The following is an 11561-nucleotide window of genomic DNA, read 5'->3' on the forward strand; positions in this document are numbered from 1 at the left end:
CCACAGTAGTGCTGTGAAAATATGTGAAAAGTCATGCTATAAAGCTGCTCACTGAGGACAATGCAGCCAGCCTTGATGAGAACTGATAGGCTAGGGTCAGATGGAAGGGGAGGAGGACCTCCCTATCAGTGGACTTAGAGAGGGGCATGGGAGGAGATGAGGGAGGGAGGATGGGATTGGAAGGGAATGAGGGAATGGGCTACAGCTGGGCAACAAAGTGAATAAACTATAATTAATATAAAAAATAAAAATTTAATTTAAAAGCTGCTCACTGGCATGCATTATATTCACTTACTAACTTTCACGAGTCCCTTTCAGTTCTTGGACTTGTGAAAGCTAGTAATTGAATTGTATTTGTTGCCCATTTCTTATTGCATGTGTTTTTATTCATCCTCATTCCTCACTATTCTTTTTACTTTGCAGGCATGGGTTTACTCTATAGTTTCTGCATTTCTTCTTTTTGCATCTAGTCCAGTTTTTTTGAAGGGCCAAAAAACCTGCCTCCCTTATGTTCCTTATTTATTTTCTTGTTACTGGCTCCAGAAGCTCTTTCCTTGTACACTATCTTAAATTACATCCTATGACAGTATATGATTTCATTTTATTTCTCCTTTATTTAAATTATTAGTAAAGGCCACCTAGAATAATACTTTTTTAATTAAATTTTTATTTTTTATATTAATTAAAGTTTATCACTTTGTATCCCAGCTGTAGCCCCCTCCCTCATTCCCTCCCAATCCCACCCTCCCTCCCTCATCTAGTATAACACCTTTTAATCTATCACTTCTGTTACTCTTCTGTTAGAATTAATACTATCCAGGGTTTGGGGGTTTTCTATTGCTTTTATATTGATAATTTTTCTAGCATAAAAAGTATGTCTTTCAAATAATGTTTGGTTGAATATATGCTGAATGAGTCATTATATGTGAATACTATTGTTAGATAGCAGGTATTTTGTCTTAAAAATGTATATGTAGACAATGAAAAGATGCAAAGTGTAATTGAAGTTATATTGTTTTACTTACACGTGTCTTTTATAATTACATATTTAATTAATTAGTATAAAATGTATCCGTCACTTACTGTTCAAATACTAAATTATCCTGACACTTTAGATTTATTTAATGCATCCACCTTTATACTAATCTCTTTTTATTTAACTCATTCTATGCTTTGCACACTCACAAGGAAAAGAAATGGGTACCTCATTTCAGTTCAGTTCTCAGGTTGCAGAAACATTGGGTTTGATTTATCAGATATCCTCCATATCACATATTTATACCATGATTCATAACATTAGCAAAATTACAATTACGAAGTAGCACCAAATTATTTTTATGGTTGGGGGTTTACCCCATCATAAGGAGGTGTATTAAAGTGTTGCAGTATTAAATCTGTAGATTGCTTTTGGAAAGATAGCCATTTTCACTATGTTAATTCCACTGATCCATGAGCATGGGAGATCTTTCCATTTTCTGATATCTTCTTCAATTTCTTTCTTCAGAGATTTGAAGTTTTTTTTTTTTCTTTTTCATACATTTTTTTTCACTTTCTTGATTAGAGTCACACTAAAGTACTTTCCAAGTGGATTCCCTAGTAAGGGGAACAGGAGCTGTCTCTGACATGAACTCAGTCATGTCATGATCACCTCCTCCTGAGGGGGAAGCAGCCTTACCAGGCCACAGAGGAAGACAATGCAGCGAGTCCTGAGGCCTGATAAGCTAGGGTAAAATGGAAGGGGAGGAGGACCTCTCCTATCAGTGGACTAGGGAAGGGGCATAGGAGAAAAGAGGGAGGTTGGATGGGACTGGAGGGGGCTAAAGCCAGAATACAAAGTGAATAAATTGTAATAAATAAAGAAAGAAAGAAAGAAAGAAGTAAATAAATAAATAAATGTTTAAAAAAAGAAAGAAAAGAGTTGCAGTATTAGGAAGGCTGAGAACCACTGTTCTGTGTCTTGATAACCTCTATTGGAGAATATGCATGGAGTCCAGCTCTCACAGATGGGTTGGAAGTAAGGAAGTATTTTGTTTCTGATGCTGCTATTGGATCACTCCTAAAAATATTACCTTCCTAGTTATGACTTCACATTGATCTTACAAATTGAACCTCTCATATTGCTTGCTATGATTTAAAAATAGTGTGTGGTTTCATTGATTACCAAGGCTTTCTCTGCATTGACATTTGGCATACCAGATGTCATGATGAGTAAGCAACAAAGACAACCTAGGGCTTAGAAGGTGATATAATAGTCAGAGACCTTCAATGTGCTGGAATATCAGAGTGATTTACTGAGACTTGCTTTTGTCAACCTCGACCAAATATCAACCTTGTTTTCTTGCCTCTATTTTCCACTATTTTAATTATCTTGCTTCATTTTCTTCCATAAAAACTCACTGTGTCCTGGCTTCAACTAAGCCTAACTGTTGTGAGGTTATAGTCTATGTTGTTCATGGTTATATTCCTATTGTCTGACAAAGTGATTGACATGTAACAATTCCCTGATAAGTACTCTGAACAAATGAATGGACTTACTTTTCTATAGAAAAATTATAGATTAAGTGAAGTAATCAAAGTTAAATGCTGAAAGATAAAAGAGCTGAATGAAAACTTAATGATCTCATTGTATTTCAGGATAAAGAAAAGAATAACATAATCTGCAATTTATGACTAATAGTAAAGGTTCACACTGGTGAAGAAAAGAAGAAAAGATCAATTTTGTTGTCAATATGCAATGTTCTCCTGCAGTATTTCAGGAACAAATTCATTGGAGTGGTTGTGTTATATCAAATGGTTTCTGCAGGAGTGAATGAAAGTTGTGCCACAGTGAGAAAGTGCCATGGACAGCTAACTTTTTCTTGTTATTGTAAAGTGCTTAATATGAAAAGAGCATGACTATATCTTGATAGATATATGACCTTTGGGTTTTATGAATCACTTCTTTAAATAAAAACTTTTTTTATTTGACCATGTGCTCTCTTTTAGGAGTAGTTACTCAATACAGACTCAAAGAAAAGGATAGGAGATAATGGATGACTCAAGAATGGGTAGGTATGAAATCCACAGCAGTGAAAAGGATAATCTCAAAAAAGGATGTGTGTCCTCCTGTCCTGAGGACAGAAATACCATGTGTCTTGTGAGCAGGGAAGGATTATTGGGAGACAGTGTCAAGTAATGTAAAAATTAACTCTTACCATGACTGCAGCATTAAATGATGGACAGATGACTCGAAGACTGTCTATGGATAAGTAAACATGGATTTTGGATATGAGAAAGGTGATTGTCACAGGGACAGGCAGAGCTTTCAAAATAAACTAGACTAAAACACTTTCATTGCTAGCGTGACATAAAAGTTGTAAGAATGGTGGGTCATTTTTTCATTCTTATGGCTACCTGAATAAAATAACTCAAATGCTTGATACATGAAATATTGAGAGTTGTGACCATATCATAAAATGGCAGAATTATTAAAAAAAGAATTCAGTGATGATGCTATTGATAATCATACTTTATTGTATTTATTATTTTCATACAGTACATCACAATTGCAGTTTCTCCTACTTATCCCCATCCTTCACCTCTTCTCCCCACATAGATTCTCTCCTCGTTTGTTTCCCTTGGGAAAGTAGTAGGCCTCCCAGGGATATCAACCAAAGATAGCATAAAAAAATTACAATACAGCTAGGAACAAACCCCCATTTAGGATCTCAAAACATGAACAAGAGTCACAGACATCCTCACTTCCACTGCTAAGAGTCCCACAGAACACCAAGCTACACAGCAATAACATGTATGTAGAGGACCTAATGCAGAACTCTGCAGGCTCTGAGATTGTCTCTTCAGGCTCAGTGAACCCCTCTGGACTTCCAGTGGTGGGACTGGGACACCAACTCAGCTACAAAATCTTCACCTTACAATTTGTTCTACCTACAAGATGTGCTGGAATAATAGAGGCACAGAGTTTGTGGGAGTGGTTAAACAATGACAGGTCTTAACTTGAGGTTCATGGCATTAGCCTACGTCTGACACTGTCTGAATGTCCAGGAACCAAAGGCTGGATAGCACAGAGGGTAGATCCAAACAAATCAGACCCCCCCCCCAAAAAAAAAATCAGTGAAATGGTATTCTGCTATTCTGATAAATTGATGCCCATCGTAATTGTCATCAGACTGATGGGAACAGATATACACAGCCAAAGAGACAGAGCTGAGACATCCAAGCTGAAGTGGGACAGGAAGGACTGTATTAGCCAGAAGAGAGGAGAACACCAGGAGAATACAGCCCACAAAATCAACTAGGCATTGTTAATGTTGATGAGATCAAAATAAACTAAATTTGGAGAACACATTTTGAGATAAGCTAAAAATATTAATATAAAAATTAAAATTATCTCCTTAGGCGCCAAAGTTTCTGAGCTTATTCACAGACATATTTTTCAAAAACATACAAACAAACAAACAAAAGACTAGGAGGTGAAAAAAAGTTTGTTTTGTGAAGACAGAATCTTATTATGTCACTCTGACTGTCCTAGAACTCACTATGTACACCAGGCTGGCCTCAGCCTCATCCACCTTCCCAAGTGCTAGGAATAATAGCATATAACACCATGGCCAAATAAGGTGAGAAAATCTGAAGTCAAAGTGCTAAGTAGGTTTGAGCCAGGACATAAAGTTTCCAAACATTAGGGATGTAGAAATGTTATGATGAGTACATTGTTGTGGTGAGAAATGCATAATCTTTGTTTGTGTAAGTTCTTGGTGAATGTAATCTATGAGTATAACAGATAATGACAGTACCAAAGAAACATAAAATGTTGCTGAGATCTTTAACATATAAAATAATATAGACTGTACAATAAAAGTAGAAAACTACTGTTTGGAAGCAATATGAATGAGCTGAAAAGAGTGCTGTTGAGGCTTTCCAGCTAGAATGCGATATGAATACTTCTACTGTAAATACAGAGACACGGTGCTACATAGTAAAAGTGACCTTTCTATTGCTACGTGATGAAAGATATAACAGAATCCTACAGGGTCTTAGAAGGGTCAGTGAGGGGTTTTAATAATGAGATTTATGATCTACAAACCACAACAGAAGGTAGTTAATGGCCTGGAAATGAGGGGTTAAAAAACATGTGTTGGCATCTTGAATACTACAGGAAAGGATTTGTAACTAGAGTTTGGAGCAAAGGCAGCTGCCAAAGGAATTTGATATCCTACTGTCCAGTGGGTTATATCTGTCTCTAAAAGTGGAAACGTTAATATTCTATTGACAGAATGAGGAAGTAGTCTTCTCCTCTTCAATCACCTCAATAAAGTCCTTAAAATCTGTTAAATTCAGGAACTGGAGAGATGGCTCAGAGGTTAAGAGCGCTGGCTGCACTTCCAGAGGTCCTTAGTTCAATTCCCAGCAATCACATGGTGGCTCACAACCATCTAGAATGAGGTCTGCATACATAGTAAATAAATAAATCTTTTTTTTTTAAAGAAAAATCAGTTAAATTCTTATTAACTATCAGGTAATGCTAAGCACTATACATACATAAATAATACTAGCTTTGTACAAACCAATGGAAAATGTGGTGACATTTTTAATATATTTTCATGTTTGTCACACAGCCTCAGAATCAGGAAAGAAGATAACTCAGATGAGATTCACCCCTGACTTAGATATATTAATGGTAGCTGCATGTTTCCAAATACAAGCTGAACATTGTTCAGTATTTCTAGAATAGTGTTTACATAATGGTCTTTAATCAAGGTTTTCACTGATGTGTGTTAGGAGAAAAATAAAAGATTTTCTTCTTGTGGTACTCAAGCAGTGGAGAAGGAAAAAGAGTAAGGTGGAAGAGCTACCAAGGTGGATGCACAATGTCAAGTTTGGGCATTCAACCCATGTGCACACACACACACACACACACACACACACATGACTTTCATGCAAACCTACATGTACACCACACACAGACACATGAAAAACTGCAAATTGATGGTATTAAAGACAAAAGAAAACAAATGTTTGAGAGGATACCAAGAAAAGGAAACCCTGGTACACTTTGTAGACATGTAAATTATTACAGCAATGATGACTGGCGTGGATGTTACTTAAAACAAACAGGTGCATTTTGACCCAGAGAACTCACATCGACCAGACAGTCAATCCACAGGCCAGAGAGGCATGTGCACTCCAATTATTATTCACCACTACACATAACGGTTGAAAAATGTTACTAACCTGTGTAACCCGGGCTGGCGTTGAGCACATGATCTTCCTGCCTGTGTCTCCGTCAGCAAATTCGACTAGCATGTGCCACAAACTGGCAAGGATCAGTGGATGTGGGGAAGAGGGGAGGTAGGGGAGATCTGGGAGGCATGGAGGGAGGAAAATCTGCATTCGAATATTATATGAGAAAATAAATGAAAAGAAAAAAAAATTGGATTAAATAAAAAAAGAAATGTCATCTGCAGAGTATATATGTAGTAATGAATACAGAATGTGAGATGGGTGTGTGTGTGAGTATGCGCACACAACAAAAAATTATTCACCCATCACAAAAAAAGCCCTCACTCACATTAAAAGGACTTACAGAACTGTAGATCACTATATTAAGTAAAACAGCCAAGCACAGAAAGACATGTATTGCATAATCTCAGTTAAGTGGTGTTTCTGAAATATATCAGATATTAGTAGATTTTGTGTTGGTATTTACTAGAATCTAGGAAAAATTAGCGCTAGGAGGATATGGGGTGAGGTAGGTCAAAAATTATGGAGTCACAGAGAGGAGAAAAGAGTACATTTCTAGAGTTCTATTCTATTTTTATTGTGCAATACAAAGACTAAAGTTATGATAGTAACTGCATTCTTGAAAACTCTGAAGAAGATAGATGTTATTTGCTATAAATTCTGAAATGTTACCAAATGGTGACATAGTGGTTACCTGGAATATCTATTCCACAATACATTTATACTTTGTGACACTATCTTTTACTTGACAAAAATGTCTATTATCCTTCAATTTAAAATAAACAAAAGAAAGGTAATTGTAGGTAAGAGTTTATGTCTGAACATGGACACAGGAAATGTTAGGAGCTACTCCTGTTAATGAATTTGCTAAAAGGATTTGTTCTTCATCCTTTTATCCAACTGCCATTTATGTTCACCTTTCAAAGTAGAGATTTTTTCTTTTTTTTTTTCCATTCAAGCAATTTAATTTTTATTATAACCTCATGTTTTTAGAGAAGCGCAAGTCTGGTTTCTCTTTCTATCTCCCTTTTCTCTCTACCTTTATCTTTTTCTCTTTTAATATAATTTATAAGGATTCTATTAATGCTAAAATTTTTATAATTACTCCAGCCGACAGTTTGTGAACATACTATTAAAATATAACTTTAGTAGAAAGTCTCTCTGTTACTCTTATATAAATTATTTTCCCATTTCTTAATTGAAAGCTTTGAAAGAATACACATTACATTTTACTTACTAGTGCACTAAAATCTTAATTTCACTTAGGGGATTATAAATTAATTTTTAATGAGATCTGTTCATTTCTAGCAAGGAGTAACTCAAAAAGTTTAGTACATCATGATTTAATACAAAATGTTATTTCTTTTATGACTCAATTTCTTCCCCTGATGATTTTCATTTTGTCTTGTCCATGAAATTGAACTTTTATTTTCTGAATTACAAAACAAATACAAATAAGATAGGCAATCACATATAGTTGAATTTATTACTATTTACAATGTATGTCAATATTAATAATTTTTAAAAATCAGAAGTCAATACAGTATCAGATAAATCCTTGATTATGTACCTAAATTTCCATAGAGGTATTTGGCCCTGTCTGACAGCTGCTAATAGGTTAGTTAATATCACAAGAGGTGTTCACATTGGAAAAGTGTTAGGCACAATGCTGTGTAATCACTCTGGAAGATAAATGCCTGATGGATTCACCTATAATACATGATTCGGGATTAATGGAACAGATGAATAAAGCCTTCAATAAGCATATTACACATTTCCTTTGGTTTAATGAATCATAAAAAATTTATTAATTACTTTTAACTGAATAAAGCCGGTGATGAAACTGTTATTCATTCTAGGCAATATAATCACCTACATGAGTGGTTCTCAGTATTGCTTTTCGCACTGGTTAGTTTTTTGTCAACTTGACACAACATAGACACATTTTGGAAGAGAGAATCCCAAAAGAGTATTATGTTCATAATATTGGCTGGAGGCTATTCTTTGATGTATTTTCTTTATTTTTAATTAATGTAGGATGGTATGGCCCTGGGAATGTAACTCAGTCTGGATGAGAAGGTCATCTAGGCTGTATAAGAATGATGAAGTAACAGCCTTGCTAGGCCACAGAGGAGGACATTGCAGCCATTCCCGATGAGACCTGATAAGGTAGGATCAGACGGAAGGGGAGGAGGACCTCCCCTATCAGGGGACTTAGAGAGGGACAGGGAGGAGATGAGGGAGGGGGTGGGATTGGGAGGGAGGAAGGGAGGGGGTTACAACTGGGATGCAAAGTAAATAAACTGTAATTAATAAAAAACAAACAAACAAAAAATAATGATTGCTGAGCAGAGAACAGGGCAACAGCAATGAATAGCATTCTTTCATGGTCTCTGCTTCAGTTCCTGCCTCAGGGTTCTTGCCTCCAAGTTCTTTCCCCCAGCTTCCTGCTTCTGGGTTTCCCCCCTCCAAATTCCTGCCTTTAGTTCCTGCCTTGATTTCCCCCAAAGACGGGCTATAGTGAAACAAGCCCTTTCATTTTCAAATTGCTTTTGGTCAATGTTTTATCACTGTAATAGAAAAAAATACCCTTCCAGTGTCAGTCCACCAGCAAGTTAACTCAAAGTAGGTGCCTCAAGGCAGTAACTGAACCAGAGACCGTGGAGAAAGTTTACTCAATTGTAAAATCCCTCTGCTTGGCTCAAAAAACCTTTAAGTCTGAGCCCCTTGCTTAGGGATGGTGTTACTCACAGTGGGCTGAGAAAATGAACATCAGCTAGCAGTCAGGGCCATCCTTCAGTTCAGGAACTCTCTTCTCAAGTGAGTCTAGCTAGGTTTTGTCAGGTTGATAAGATTAATTAGCACAAAGCCACCTTCAAAGCAAGGGGAAGCCTCGGTTATACTGGGACTCCAGCAATCTGGAAAAATGGCTGGAATGACCATCAAGGCAAGTCTCAAGTATGTAGCAGAGCTGGCCTGAGACTAAGAAACAGCTGTGTTTTTTGCAGATGGCAGAGCTGGAGAAGCCATACTGTCAAAGCCCTTTGGAGCCCAGAAGATCATGACAGCTCATAGAGGTCAGGCAGTAAGTTGCAGCATTTTAGGGACACTGCTGGACTTGAGTCTCCTTTGATATAATTATAACTGTGTTCTGGTTCTTCTTTCTTAGAATGAAAATGTATATAAAGTATTTTTGATTTCACAGAAGCACAGAGATAAATGATTTTAGACTTTTAAAATTTGGAATTTTAAACAATTGAGAATTGTTTTTAAAAGCCTGAGGGACTTTAAAGTTGTACCATACGTACTTTATCTTATCTTATGATATTAAACAAGATTCTGAGGATGAAGAGAAGTTATGCTGTAAAGTGATGTGTTTGTGTGACAATGGCGACAGGGAAGTGGAATGTCATCCTTTTTGCCATCTCGATACAAACACAGTCACATCTGAAAAGAGAGAATATCAACACAGGGTGTTCCTGGATCAGACTGGCCTGTGGACATCTCGCTGGGTTGCATTTTCTTGGTTGCTAATTGATAACAAAATATCAACTCCACTATGAGTGGTATGGGCACATAGTCAGTGGCCCTTGGGTAACAGCTGGGTGAGCAGGTGGGGGAAGCCAGTCAGTTTACAACCTGCTTCCATGATAACAATCTCTACCTTGGCTTCTTTTAATGATGAATTGCCTTACAGGTAAGGCAAATCAAGCCTTACTCCTTTATTCCCTGTTCTGTCTAGATTTATGTCAACAAACGCGTCATATCAGAGGAGGAGAACTTTGAGGAATTACCTCCATTAAGATCAAGCTGTCGACAAGATTATAGAGCATTTTTTTTAGTGATTGATGGAGGAAGACCCAGCCCATTGTTGAGCTATCCCTTGTCTGGTGGTCCTGGGTTTTACAAGAAATCAGGCTGAGCAAGGCAGTAAAGAGCATCAGTCCATGGCCTCTGTATAAGCTTCTGCCTCCATGTTATGGCCCTGTTTGAGTTCCTGTCCTAGCCTCCTTCAATGATGAACAGTGACATACATGGAGGTGCAAGCAAAATAATTCCTTTTCTCCACAACTTGCTTTTTGGTCATGGTGTTTTATTGCAGAACTAGGAATCCTAAGAAGTTGCTTTTGGTCATGATATCTAATACACCAACTGAAAAATAGAAAAGCAAAGTAAGATACTTATAAAATCAGTTGGAGATCAGGCTGCCAGATATCCACTTAAATTTGAATTTCAAGTAAATATTGAGAATTAATTTTTTTAAATAACTAGATGTTTGTGTAGCTTTTACTTATATTATTACATCGTTTGCTTTTATTTATCAAAAATACGAAACTGGACATGTTTCATTTCTTACATTATCTATAAAGAATTCTAATTCCAGAATCCCAAAACAACAGCTAGTTCCCTCACTACAGACCTGGTTTATTTATGTCTGGTCAATGTCTAGTTTCCTATCTCTACAGGCATCTATTCTCAGTGCTGTGTAGTAGTGTAACAGGGAATGCTGGAAAGGCAGTCCTTGTAAGGATGTGGTGTTGCCCATATAGATAGCAGAGAATTTACTGAGCAAATAACTGTATTTCAAAGATTATTATATAGTGTAGAGCGCAGTTGAATTGTATGATTTAGTAATGTCTTTATAGCAATAATATAGAGAAAGTTGAGAGATTCTGACTTTTACAGAAACCCTCCTCTGCTGTTTATTTCTACCAACAAATCCTGCACTGTCTTGAGTTGCTGGTCCTCTTGTCTGTCTTTCATTTAATGACCTTTCACTTGGTGATCTGATATAAGGAGTTTTGGTGTGGGCTATCCAGTGAGGGTCTCTTGTTCCTTTGTCTCTATAGTGTCTCTGTCCTCTCTCTGGGTTCTCTTACTAAATGTAGCATTAGTCTGGGTTGGGTCCTTCCATTTTGCCTTTTTACTGTTTGGAAGAACCTGTTCATTATAGCCAGGGGCTAACAGTCCTCTGACTTTCTGGAATGTCTCTTTGAAAGTCTTCTTGCTGTAACAAGGCATGGCTGTATTCACTCCCTTCCTCTTCTGTTCCCCCCTCACATAATGACTAGGTCTAGGCCAAAGGAGGCACCTATGAATTTAATCAGAAGGACCTGAAATTTAGTGGCCTTGTATTAATGCAATTGGATATGGATTACATTTCCTGAACTGAAGGCTTTTTTTCTCAGCCTTGCCCTCTGTTTATCCTGCTCTGTTTATGCAGGTTCTCTATCTGCATAAAAATCCTCCCTGCCAGCCTTCTAGCTCTAACCCCAAAATGGTGTTCCCTGCCTAAGATCTGCTTCTCCAGAAAAGCC

Source organism: Meriones unguiculatus, chromosome 10, assembly GCF_030254825.1.
Source record: "Meriones unguiculatus strain TT.TT164.6M chromosome 10, Bangor_MerUng_6.1, whole genome shotgun sequence".
In the NCBI taxonomy this organism is placed as follows: Eukaryota; Metazoa; Chordata; class Mammalia; order Rodentia; family Muridae; genus Meriones; species Meriones unguiculatus.